The following is a 14,071-nucleotide window of genomic DNA, read 5'->3' as shown; positions in this document are numbered from 1 at the left end:
CCTGAATTCTGCAACCGCAGTGGTCCGAATTCTTGGGTTCCATTTTGGTTTTAAATGCTTGTTCATGAGGGACTTGAGCTATAGATTGTTGTATGTAAATGGACTAGTGAATGAGACTCCTTTCGAAGATTAATGAAACTATTCCTATGATTTAAGTCATGGAAATGCGCAATATGTTTTCCCCTTTGTAAATCTCATTTCATATATGTTTTTCCTTCTCTTAAATAGTGTAATGAAACTATTGGTTTCTCCCTGATTCATGGATTTATCCAGGCTGCTAAATAACAAACAGTCCCTGTGTTTAAGACATAGTTACTTATGTTAGTCTGTAACCTGTATTACTTGCATACAAGACAAATTTCCTTGTGTTATTTGATTAACCTGCAGTACCCGTGTGTATATGCATGAAACCTTAATTTGTGTTCCACTATTTCCACTCTTTCATCTCCTCCCTCTTCCATATTTCTATCGGAAAATCATTGCTTATGATTCTGTGTTGTTTACAGCCCTATGCATTGAATTCCATCCTTTTTTTGGAACATTTATACTTAGGATTTTGTCCTGTTTACAACCCTATGCATTGAATTCCCTCCTTCCTTTCCTCCTCTTCACTTTACTACAACTCCAGTATAAAGTTGCTTGTTGTTTTGTGTCGGCCACCAGAACTAGACATTTCTCTTTGAGGTTGGCCTGATTTACCCCCTGAGCATTCGGATCCATGTGTTGGATTGAGTTTACCTGGATGAAAAACTATTGAACCAAGCCCCTTTTATTCTCTTTTAATTACGTGGCAATTGGATTGCTATAGAAACCCCCTCATAGATAATCTTCCATGCACTCCTCTCTTTAAGATGTCCTAGGCACTGGTGTACAATCAACCCAAAGGTTGTCTCTAGGAAGCTTTCTATGTCCCCTAAAGCACTCATGCTATAGGTGCCACTAAAAGGGAAAACAGAGCACATGCATCCATACCTTTAGGTGTGAGGTGGGGCGATATGAAACCTTAGTCCAAGAGTTTCAGAATTTGGGCAGGATCCATTGAGGTGTTTTTTGTCCTATGGATCATTACCTTGCTACAAGGGCCCACCATATTTAGTAGCAAGAATATCAGTGTCAATCAGATACTAAGGAGTGCAGAGCCTTGTTGACAATGAGCATGAGGCTCAATAGCAGAGTCAGAAACATCACAGTTTTTCCTAGTAGACAGTTGCAGACACAATTGATTCAGTTTATTTTGTTTGGATGCTTTTTGGCTTGCAGATGTTGTAGTAGCAATAGCAATAGTGACACGAGTTGCATGTAGAAGATTCCAAAGGTACCGGATCAGGATAAAGTTGAACTCCTTTCTTGTTGAGAGGGATTGTTGAAAATAACAACAAGAAATGTTAGAAATAGCATCAAGAAAAATCCTATTTTAATTTTCCCATGAATTAAATTGGGAATAAAATTGTAACTCCACATCTCATGACAACTTGTAATAGTTGATTAAGTTAATTTGACTTAGTTAGCTCAGTTAATTCGAGTTGAGGGTCTATCTAGAGTCATGTAGAGTGTCTCCTACAATTAGGAGCTCTAGTTGAGTTTATATTGAGTTGTAATTATTTAACTTAGTCTAACTAAGTGTTGAGCGTGTTGGACTCACCAACATGTTAAGGGATCTCCCCGGTAAGAAGTCCTAACTAGACCTCAGACCTTTTGGTGTAGGAGTCCAAGCAGTGGGTCGTATGGTATCGCCTTGACCGTGGTTGTGCGCAAAGGCAAGATGTCCCTGTTGGTAGCAAGGGTGTGACATGCGCAGCAAGCCAAGGAAGGTGTATGAATGGTTCTAACACACAAAAAGTGACGTGTGTGTGCCCCTTGGAAACCTGTGGAAGCACGCGGCTTGGAACGGAACACACGAGTGAATATACATCACAGACTGGAAGTAAGTAAGCTAACAATTCAAAGTGATGGTTAAACCAACAACACATCTTAGTAAGATTCATACATACTTATACAGAAAGAGTCCATACATGCATGCATAAGCAAACAAATACATATATCATTAGAGTAACCAAGATAGATGAAATATAATAACAACATCTGCATGAAACGTGTTGGCTCTGTTATATTAAAAGTGAAAGATCCAATCATACAGTACAACCATGACCAACAACTAGTCCCGATAGCGGAACGTTAGAGTCACTGCTGCCTACTCCTCCAAAGAGAGGTACTAGCTCTGCACTATGGAGAAGCCAAGGCTTGTTACAATACTATCCAATATTTCTCTAAGATACTCCTATCAGAAGCTTGGTTGACCAAAAGCCCTTACAATGAGTTATGAGGTACTATATATAGCAAAGGGTGGGGTGACCCTTGACATTCCCCTTTGTGACTATTCACCTACCCTCATGACTCTTCAACTACTCTATGACTCTTACATTCAACTATCAACACTAACTTCCACTTGGCAAGATGTTACATACAATCTGCACATGTACCCATGTGAGACAAAATAGGCTTGAGCAAACCATGAAAGACATCACTAACACTCGAACAGTTGTGGTAGGATCAACTCTTCGACATCTTTGCGATGATCGACGGTGGTGAACTGATGCCAAGCTTGGTTGGCTGTGATGGTGTCTATGCGCTTCAATGGTGACATCCAGCTGAAAACGAACTCTTGCCTCCATTGCATCTAGGTACACTCATATGGCTCCTCTGTCCAACTCGTCTGATAACATGTGCATCATCGTCTTGAGTGTAGCTGGAATAGCAACATACGTATGCATGATGTCTGTGTTGACCTCCAAGTGTGTGTTGGTGACCATGCACATCAACTTATCGAAATACATGTTCAGCTTCAGTCGGACTTGCTTCTTTTCTTCATCTAGGTGAGTGTGCCAAATGGGTGGGATCGCATGCGTGCACATAATGAAATCCATGCTCTTGAATACCCTTGCATGTGATCGACAACATTTCTCATTCTGTCTGCTCCATGCCAGCTTATGGATGGGTCCATAACTTTTCTGGGCTGGCCTCTTCCGTGCTTGGCTTGCTTAAGGGCCTTTCCAGAATATTGCGCCCCCTGTTATCCCTGTTCCACATGCAACTCCTTCTGTTGTCTGTGTAGCTCCTGTTCTTCCTTGAGTTTCCACTTCAACACTTGTAACTCCTCTTTTTCTCTCTCTTCCTTCGTGCGATCCTCTTGTCACCTCGTCACCTCATAGCCTCAATCTCCAATGCTGCTTTAATAAAAAGTGGATCTACTTGAGCTTGCAACTTTGTTCCACCCCTGTGTTGCCAACAACCTTCCTCTCACATTTGTCACATGCAGGTGTGCTACCTTCCACTGTTGCTGATGGTGTTGCTCGCTGTGATGCTACTACCATTTCATCTCGATATCCTTGTCCATGAAAAAACTTGATGTATTCATAGATAGGCAAGTTCATAGACACTTGATCGACTACATGCCCATTTGTGCTTTGAATGGTGTCTTCGACTCATCTCTCTTGAAAGCCATTATGCCTATGATGTTGAGAGGAATACGAACACCTGTGGTACCTAGAGACATATAACACTCATGACAATTAATCTGTCAGTTGAAAACCAAAACAAATTGGATGACTGACATGCAACATACCTATGTGACCGTTTGTGAAGATTACACAATTTTCACCGGGAGGTTGGGAGACTGACTGCCAAAATTTTGCAATGCACAATCTGAGCTGTCGAGAGGCTGTCTAACTACTGGAACTGCGCAATGTGCAGTCTAGCTTGGCCTGCTGAAGACTGAAATTTTGCAATGAGTAATTTCATTCAGTAGTGACATGCAAACTAGCAAACTGCATTGCGTAGTTTCTACGGCCAGCAAGGCACTACCTCCCAGAATTGCGCAATGCAAGCCTAGAGGTCATTGCTAGGCTAGACTTGCACAATTTCTGGAGGGCAGGAAAAGCCTTCACTTCCAAAAATGCGCAATGCTAGCTGGGTAAGGCAAGGTCCGGGCTAAGGCAACCCAGAACCGCCGATGGGCAACTAAAAACATGAGAAGTATGGCTGCATGGTGAAACTGAGTGTAAATAAGAGTGAATGCTCATACATGCAAACAACAAGTGCAGGATTGAAAAAACAGGAAAAAAAGCATGCGTGTGAAACCAGTCGCTGCAATGGCGACCGTCGGTGCAAAAATAGTGTCATGCATGTGACAACAATGAGATGCAAATGAAAACTAAAACGATGCTTCTACAAGCATACATACATTGAAACAACAGCAAGCGCTCATTTAAATCAAGCAAACAACACACTCACAAAGTGAAACACAAAAAGCGACAGAAATGCAGTGCAAGACATGAAAAATATACTTACCATGAAAAAACTAAGCTAAAAGTGTCGAAGACTCCTGGATGTGATGTGGGAAGTCACAGCTACAAGATCGATGTGAGGAATGATCTCTGCAGTGTCTAGATCATGGGTTTTTATAAGATCGAGGTTATGACGGGCATGCCACAAATCTAGGAAAAAGTGACACTTGGCGAGAGGTTTCTGAAATGAGCCTTGCATGTAACCTCCAAATGCTAAAAATAGATCCTTAGATCTAGGGATTCCTTTTGCTATTTTGAGAAGAGCAGCCCATGCATGCAAATCAGTTTTTCTCGATCCCAGAGGGAACCAGTCAACTTGAAGGAAATTGTGACAATCTGCATGACTGAGAGAGGGATTTGCGCAATTTCTAAGAGGAACTGGGCTGGCTGTCCTAGAGGGATTGCATAATTTTTGGGAGGAGCAGGTGACTACTGCCCAGAATTGCACAATTTTTGGGAGGAGTTGGGCTAGCTGTCCTAGAGGGATTTCACAATTTCTGGGAAGAGCAGGTTATTGCTGCCCATAATTGCACAATTTCTAGGAGGTGTTGGGCCAGTTTTCCCAGAGGGATTGCACAATTTTTGGGATGAGCAAGTGAATGCTTCCCAAAATTGTGCAATTTCTGGGCTGAGCTGCAGTGCTAGGCCAGATTGCATAGTTTTTTCAAGGAAGCCTATTTGACTGTTCTGCGCAATTTTGGAGCTTAACAGTCTGCCCAACTGATTTTTGCAATTTCCGAGATGAGCTACAATGTTGATCCAGATTGCACAATTTTCCCAAGGAATACTATCTGACTGCATTACGCAATTTCTGAGCCCAACATATTTTCGCAATTTCTAGAGGGAAGGTTGGTTCCCCTCCAGAATTGCACAATTTTCTGAGGGAGTTTCTCAGCCAAAAACTAGCCCAAGTCCAGAGTGGCAGCCTGTGAGGGTAGTGAAGCAAACTAACATGCATAGGCTGGCAAGCTGTTAAGAAACCAATGAAGCCTATGTACTTGACAGTGTAAGACATGATGCTAGGATGGTTGGTAGGGAGGCTCCAAAATGAATCTAAGGAAAAATTTTGGAGGGTGGTTGTAGCCGCTACAACACTTGGCAACACACTGGTAGAACTCCAACTCTCTGAATGGACCTTGTTCATTAAAAACAAGTCTAACACCTCTGGAAGTATTGTTCAATTCTCTGTTCATCTTGGTTTCCACACTTGCTTGATTGTAAGATGTAGCATCTGCTAAGCTCTTGGTCATTCGACACACATCCCAAGCCAAGCCAACACAGTTGTTTCGACTGAGATGAGGGGTATATTGGTGCACAAGCCGTATGGTCGTCAGAGTTTTAGTTTCATCTCTAGTGTTGTTCCGCTGCTAGTAGCCCTGGATAGTACCCCAGCGGAGTCACACAGGAACATAAGCATCACTCCACTTCCAGCAAGCCTGGTCAGTACCCCGACGGAGTTACTTGTATCACCTCTCTGTGCAAGAAGCATTTCTCTTCTTTCGCCTTATTCATTTTTCATTTTTTTGAAAATTTTCACATTTTCATTTTTTTTCATAATTGTGCATAACACTTATTCATTTCAGAGGCAGGAGAGACATCCCGACTTATTAAGATAAGAAGAGGTTGTTCCTTCAGAGAAGTAGTTTATATATACCTCTGATGTGCTTGTTAAGGTTTTTCCCCTCACCTTACTTTACTTGACTGAGCTAACAAGGATTAACCCAAAAACAACTGACTAGAGTAGGTGATACTAGTTAGCGCGCAAGCGTTATGTTTTCACCAAGGTTCACTTCGAACAGTACGTATTTTCCATTTATGTATCATGGACTGAAGATAACAAGCTCTTCATGTAGAGGCGGGATGATAGATAACCAAGTATTGATAACTGTACAAGTCCTCTTGTACTTTACCCAACTTGTTTCAAGAGTCGCACACGGTGTCATGCGAGACTAACCTACAAATGTAAACAAGCAAACAACGACAAAACAAAGCAAAAGCAGAAGAAAATGCGTGAATAAAGCGAGTGAGAAAACAAGCAGGAAAACAAACAAACATGCAAAGTAAGAAGAAAACATGCCTGCAAGCAAACAAACCAAAAGAAAACACTACTCCTACTTCTAAGCTAACGGTGCATGGGTTTGCATAATATGTAAAGTGATACTTCCAATGCAGCCATCGGTGCATTGGTCAACCCATGTTGGTGAAGGCATGGTTCGTGAATAGCACAGTTGTGCGAACCAACAAACATGAAAGATATAATAGTGAAGTCAAGCACACTCTAAGTTTAAATGTGTCCACAGAACATAAGTGAGTGCAAGCACATGACATGAAATCAGTGGACTTACCATGGTGTTGTGATACACTCCATGTAGATGTTAAGTGTATGCATTCTCTTAACTATAACATGCAATAAAATGTGAGAAGGGTAGACCACTTAAGTTGCACAAGTGTGCATGTTGTGTAAGATTCCTCCAATGGATGAGCGATGGGATCATGTAGTTCGAGTGGAGGAAGCGAAATAAGTGTTAGATTGATGAGGAGCCTTGTGTGTTTCAACAATTTCCTGATGAGAAGTGAAACCAACCTTAGGATAGCGAGGGCCTGACATAACCATCAGCTCAGGCTGAAGTGCCTCAAAATACTGTGGGGTTTCGACTTCATCGACAGGTAGATCATCGGAAACCAATGGCCTAGACATATTGACAGTGACTGAATCAACATCATGGTCGAACAAGAAGAATAGAGATCATGACAGCCACGATCAGAAAATTTGGGATGTTCGTCAGCATCCTCATGATTTGATGAATCGTGTAGAGGGGTAGATGAGAAGCAAGAACGTTCACCCTCTATATTCTTAGAAATGATAGATGATAGATTGAATGGATTTTTAGATGAATATGTGTCCTCTCTACGTTGTAATGACAGACTGGCATCCAATGTGTCCTGTGAACGATTGAAAGTAGAGACATCTGGAAATAGGTTTTCACAGGGGGAATCAACAGTGGCAGAATCACAAGGGATGTTAGGATAAAGCGGATGAAGCGCAGCTGGAAGGGAGTCATCCTTCACTGTGGGTTGTTCTTTAGATTCCCGCACACACTCATCATGAATGATGGCATAGGTTGGTTGCACAACACCAACTTTGTCAATGGCTTGATCCTCATTCACAACAAGTGTGGAGACCGAAATGGAAGAACACGAGATAGTACAACCCGAAGGATCAACAAAACGTGGGGACGAAGGTTGAGGGAACAAATCCACGTGACAACCAACAGGGTTGCAAGCCAAATCTCCTCAGATATCAAGAGTAGGTGGGATGGGAGGATGTGACAGTTCAACAAATGTGTGTGCATGTTCTCCCACATCACTTTGCAGTGGTGGAGCTGTTCGACGAGGTGAAGGTGGATAGTCACTCGTGACAACAACTATGCCTGCCTGTGGTTGCGCAGCTCCATAACCGAATTGTGCTGAGTGGGATTCGAGTGATTTCAAGAATTGTGGATTTTCGGATATGTAAAGAAGATTCTCAAATATGCCATCGAGAAATTCCCAATCAATTTCATCTTCAGGAAATTGGTACACAAGATTACAAAAGCGTGTGTGAAATTGTTCAACGGATTTATCAGGTGCTTTTCATAATTCCAGAATTTCTTTGTTGAGTTCTTTACGATCAAAGTGATTCGAAGCATAGTCTATCTCTATGACTAGATGAGAAAGAGAATGAATAGATTTTCAGGCAACGTAGCACACCAATGCATTGGGTGCCCTCGAAGCGTGTAGACGAACAACGCACAGGTCATGTATTCTTCAAATATTCCATGTCTTTCGCATGAGCCTACAACATCGACCGCATGGCTAACCAAGGCTATGTAGCCTCCACCATCGTATGTTTTGTGGGACAAGTTATCCTAGAGCTTTTCCAAGATTTTGAAGTCGTTTCCATAAGACATACACTTCGAAAGATTAACTCTGTAATTAGACATGATAGATATGCAAAGATTCAAAACAGATTGTGAGGACTCAGCTTATCATCTGGCCCTCCTTCTAGCACAAAAATATTGACAGTGCTGACCCACCAACATGTCAGGGGATCTCCCTGATAAGAAGTCCCAACTAGACCTCAAACCGTTTGGTGTAGGAGTCCCAGCAGTGGGTCGTATAGTATCGCCTTGACCACGGCTGTGCGTAGAGGAAAGTAAGATGTCCTTGTTGGTATCAAGGGTGTGACATGCACATCAAGCCAAGGAAGGTGTATCAATGTTTCTAACACACGGAAAGTGAGGTGAGTGCGTCCATTGGAAACCTCTGGAAGCACGTGGCTTGGAAGGGAACACACGAGCGAAGATATATCATAGACTAGAAAGTAAGTAAGCTAACAATCCAAAGTGATGGTTAAACCAACAACACATCTTAGTAAGATTCATACATACTTATAGAGAAAGAGTCCATACATGCATGTGTAAGCAAACAGATACATATGTCATTACAGATTCCAAGATAGCTGAAATACAAGAACAACATGTGCATGAAACGTGTTGGCTCTATTATATTAAAAGTGAAATTTCCAATCATACATTACAACCATGAACAACAACTAGTCCCGATAGCGGAACGTTACAGTCACTACCGCCTGCTCCTCCAAAGAAATGTACTAGCTTTGCACTATGGAGAAGCTAAGTCTCATTACAATACTGTCAAAGCTTTCTCTAAGATACTCCTATTAGAAACTTGGCTAACCAAAAGCCCTTACAATGAGTTATGAGGTACTATATATAGCAAAGGGTGGGGTGACCCTTGACATTCCCCTTTGTGACTATTCACCTACCCTCATGACTCTTCAACTACTCTATGACTGTTACATTCAAGTATCGACACTTGAACTTCCACTTGAAAATATGTTACATAAAATCTACACATGTACCCATGTGAGACAAAATAGGCTTGAGCAAGTCATGCAAGACATCACTAACACTCAGACAGTTGTGGTAGGACCAACTCCTCGACATCCTTGCGACGATTAACAGTGGCAAACTGATGCCAAGCTTGGTCGTACATGATGGTGTCCGTGCGCTTCAATGGTGACATCCTGCTGAAAGTAAACTCTTGCCTCCGTTGCATCCGGGTACACTAATATGGCTCCTCTATCCAACTCGTCTGATAACATGTGCATCATCATCTTGAGTGCAACTGGACCAACAACATACTAATGCATAGTGTCTATGTTGATCTCCAAGTGTGTGTTGGTGACCATGCACATCAACTTGTCGAAATACATGTTCACCTCCAGTTAGACTTGCTTCTTGTATTCACCTCGGTGATTGTTCCAAATGGGTGGGATTGCATGTGTCCATAATGACATCCATGCTCCTGAATACCCTTGCATGTGATCAACAATACTGCTCAACCTGTCTGCTCCATGCCAGGTGCTGGATGGGTCCATAACTTGTATGGGCATAGTTTCATCAGTCTGTGCATGTTGCGCCTCCTGCTGTGGCTGTTCCCGCTTGTTATAGGTCTATTTTGGTACATCACTCCCGATGATAAAATTAGTGTAAACAGGGTCTATAAAAATCTAATTTAGTTTCTACATGCCCTAGACATGCCACCTCATTGAGTGCTTTCATCCATGAGAGTTTCCTTACTTCAAACCCTACTAAAGTGCTTCCTTAGGTCACCAGCGCACCCCTGGTCAAGAGTAAGTTCTCTGCAGAGTAGGTAGCCCCATTCAAGGCTACGTTTCAGAGCACCTAAGCCCACTCAAGCCTGCGTTGGGTGAAAATCCTCGAAATGTTGATTGGATCCTGAGTATATTCCTCATTTCTAGATCCTTCTAGAAGGAACCCAGCTCCTATCCTATCAAGATGAGCTTGACTTAGGGTAGCCTTGGATCATCGAATCCTCTATCCTCTCATCCCTTTGAACATGGAAACTAATCATCCAATTATGGAAATCCATTGAATGCCATCTTAATGACAAAACCACTTGCATTCATTTATAAATTGGCCTCCCATCATAAAGCCAGAGAGCTTGGATATTATAGAGAAATATTGTTGGTTTAGAGACTTGAAATCATTGTCAAAGTAATGTTATGTTGTTGGATTGATGTTGATATTGGTGTGATGAGGGCTTGGACTAAGTTGGATGAGTGACACGAGATCAAACCACATTGGATGTAACTTCTCCTTCTATCAATCAATAATGTTGTTTGTTCCTTTTCCAATACTTTTGTCTATATATATGATGAATTTATGTTCAAATGTTGTCAATTCCATTTGTTTACAATAAATATATCATATGCTTTGATTATTGTTGTCTTATGTTTATGTTGGCAGGTACCAATTGAACGAATTTAGTTTGAGCAGCAGCACTTGTCAGAGAGGGAGCACTTGTCAACAGCAGGTAGAGCTTCAGCATCAGAGTATGTTCCTAGCCCAATGGAATGGTCAGTTGGGAGTGTTTTTGTTCCAAGTGTTGTTGGAGCAAAGTGAACCGGGTAGATGTGTTGCATGCAGAACATTCCAGAGTTACAGGATCGGGTTTGAGAGGAAGCCTTTCTTGTTGAGAGGGGGTGTTGAAAAGTGTGCAACAAGGAATGCTTGTTGAGAATGCAACAAGATGATGGAGCTTAGTGGAAAGGATTCGCCTTCACTAAGTGGGCCCGCAGGCAAATTATGGCACAAAGTCTATTTTTGGATTACAGCAGGAGTGATCACAGCAGGAGTGATCACAGCAGGGGCGATCACAGCAGGAGTGATCACAGCAGGAGTGATCAGAGTCTATTTTTAGACTGCTAGTCAAAAATAGAAAAGTCAAATATTATTGTCTCATAATAATATTTAGACTATAAACTTTATCTTATCCTCTTGGAGCACTTCAGTTTGAGCTACAGATGTGGCACATGCAGCTGTCAAAAGGAAATATGTTTTCTTATGAGTCAGTTGAGCTATTGCATGCAGGACATCAGTTAAAACTCATGTGGTTGAGTTCTGTGGAGTTGGATGAGCAGTTAATGGAGTTGTGTTCAGTTTGACTTAGTTGAACTAGTTGTATTTAGTCTAACTGATCAATAGACTAAGTGATGAGTTGTGTGAATTAGTTATTAATTAATTCACTAATTATTAACTCATAATGCAACTGAAGAATACATCAGTTAACTCAGTGCATGTACAGTTCAGTGGAGACAGATGTTAGAGGTTGAGATTGCTATTAGTTGTGCATGAGATTTTTCACATGCATGGATTGAGTAATGCCAATGACAATTGCATAGTATGGGGCCAATACAATGTGAATATAGCCTCTGCTCACGTGATTCCCAATGTGGGTGATTCTCTTGAGGTAAAAACGAGTTTGGTTCAACCATTCTCATTCATTCTCAGCAGGTATTGTGCAGTGGAGGCAGGCAAGCAGCGGAGGAGATTTGGAGATCAGATCTGAGTTGTATTGTGTGTAACAGGTGGAGATAGTGTTGGATACTTGTGAGGAGTATTGTACTATGTCTTGTTACATGTTCTCAATCAATATAATATACAGATAGTTGGGGTTTTTAGCGAGATGCTTTCCCGAGAAAATACTGTGTTGATATGTGTGATTGATGCTTCTATGTGCGCATGTTATTGTTTCTGCTTCTGTAAATTGATGATCAACGTAGAGGAGGTTATGTATTATGCATGTTTTCCGCAATAGTGTATAATCGGGATAATCTCTGTTGAATAAGTGTGTATTATTCAAAATTTCTACACGATGGGAGAAACTCAAAGGAAATCAAAGGAAGCGAAGGATCACTAGTAGGTTCTTTTATCTTATCTTCTTATTGTAGGAAAAGGTTAAACATTTTTACTTCAGTTGTTCTAAGTGTAACTACCCACTTAGGGAAGATATACTTATCTGTAGGTATAAATTCCGTATAACACTGCTGCAACTCCTTCTGTTGTCTGTGCAGCTCCTATTCTTCCTTGAGTTGTCACTTCAACACTTGTAAATCCTTCTCTATTTCTCTCTCTACCTTCACGTGATCCTCTTGTTGCATCGTCGCCTCATAGCCTCAATCTCCAAAGCTTCTTTCATCACAAGTGGATCTGCTTGAGCTTGCAACTTTGTTCCGCCTCTGCGCTGTCAACAACCTTCCTCTTGAATTTGTTGCATGCAGGTGTGCTACCTTCTACTACTATTGATGGTGCTGCTCACTGTGATTTTGCTGCAATTTCATCTTGATATCCTTGTCCATGAACAACTTGATGTCTTCATAGATAGGCAAGTTCATAGTCACTTGATCGATTACATCCTCAATTGTGATCTAAACAGTGTCTTCGACTATGCTCTCTTGGAAGCCATTGTACTTGTATTGCTGAGAGGTAGACGAACACCTATGATACCTAGAGACATAGCAACACTCATGACAAGAAATCTATCAGTCGAAAACCAAAACAAACTGGATGACTGACATCTAACATACCTGTGTGATTATCTATGAAGATTGCACAATTTTCACTGGGAGGCTAGGAGACTGAATTCAAAAACTACGCAATGCATAGTCTGGGATGTCGAGAGGCTAACTGACTACCAGAACTACACAATGCACAACCCAGGCTAGCCTATTGAAGACTGAAACTATGCAATGCGCAATCTCACTCAGTAGTGACATGCAAACTAGCAAACTGCATTGTGTAGTTTCTGGGGCCATCAAGGCACCGCCTCCCAGAATTGCACAATTCAAGCCTGGGGGTCAATGTTGGGCCAGCCTCGTGGAATATCTGGAGGGGAGGTAGAGCCTTCACTTCCAAAAATGTGCAATGCTAACCGGGCAAGTTAAAGTCTGAGCTAAGGCATCCCAGACCCACTGACGAGCAACTGAAAACATGAGAAGTTCGGATGCATGGTGAAACTGAGTGTAAACAAGAGTGAATGCTCATACATGTAAACAACAAGTGCAGGATTCAAAAAATGGGAAAACATGCATGTGTCTGAAACGGGTCTCGGTGCAAAAACAGTGCCATGCATGCAACAAGCCAACATACATTGAAACGATAGCAAGCACTCATTGAAATCAAGAAAACAACACTCTCACAAAGTGAAACACAAAAAGCAACAGAAACACAATGCAAGACATGAAAAGTAGACTTACCCTTAAACAACTAAGCTGAAAGTTTCAAAGACTTCTGGATGCGATGTGGGATGTCAGAGTTACAAGATCGATGTGAGGAATGAGCTCTACAGCATTCGGTTCATGAGTTTTTATAAGATCCAGGTTATGATGTGCATGCCACAAATCTAGGAAAAAGCGACACTTGGTGAGAGGTTTCTAAAATGAACTTTGCATGTAACCTCTAGCTGCTAAAAAATATCCCTAGATCTAGGGATGCCTTTTTCTTGCTTCCATTTGATATTTCGGGAAGAGAAACCCATGCATTAAAATCAGTTTTGCTAGGTCCCGGAGGGAACCGGTCAACCTGAAGGCACATGTGACAACCTGGTTGACTGAGAGAGGGATTTGTGAAATTTCTGAGAGGAACTAGGCTGGCTGTCCTAGAGGGATTGCACAATTTTTGGGAGGAGTAGGTGACTACTGCCCAAAATTGTGCAATTTTTGGGAGGAGCTGGGCTGGCTGTCCCAGAGGGATTGCATAATTTCTGGGAGGAGCAGTTGACTGTTGCCCAGAATTACGCAATTTCTAGGAGGAGCTAGGCTAGCTATCCCAGAGGGATTGCGCAATTTCTAAGAGGAGCAGGTG

Source organism: Pinus tabuliformis, chromosome 1_2, assembly GCF_031772625.1.
Source record: "Pinus tabuliformis cultivar Carrire ecotype Pingquan chromosome 1_2, CPIR1, whole genome shotgun sequence".
Classification (NCBI taxonomy): domain Eukaryota; kingdom Viridiplantae; phylum Streptophyta; class Pinopsida; order Pinales; family Pinaceae; genus Pinus; species Pinus tabuliformis.
This window is presented reverse-complemented; position numbering follows the sequence as displayed.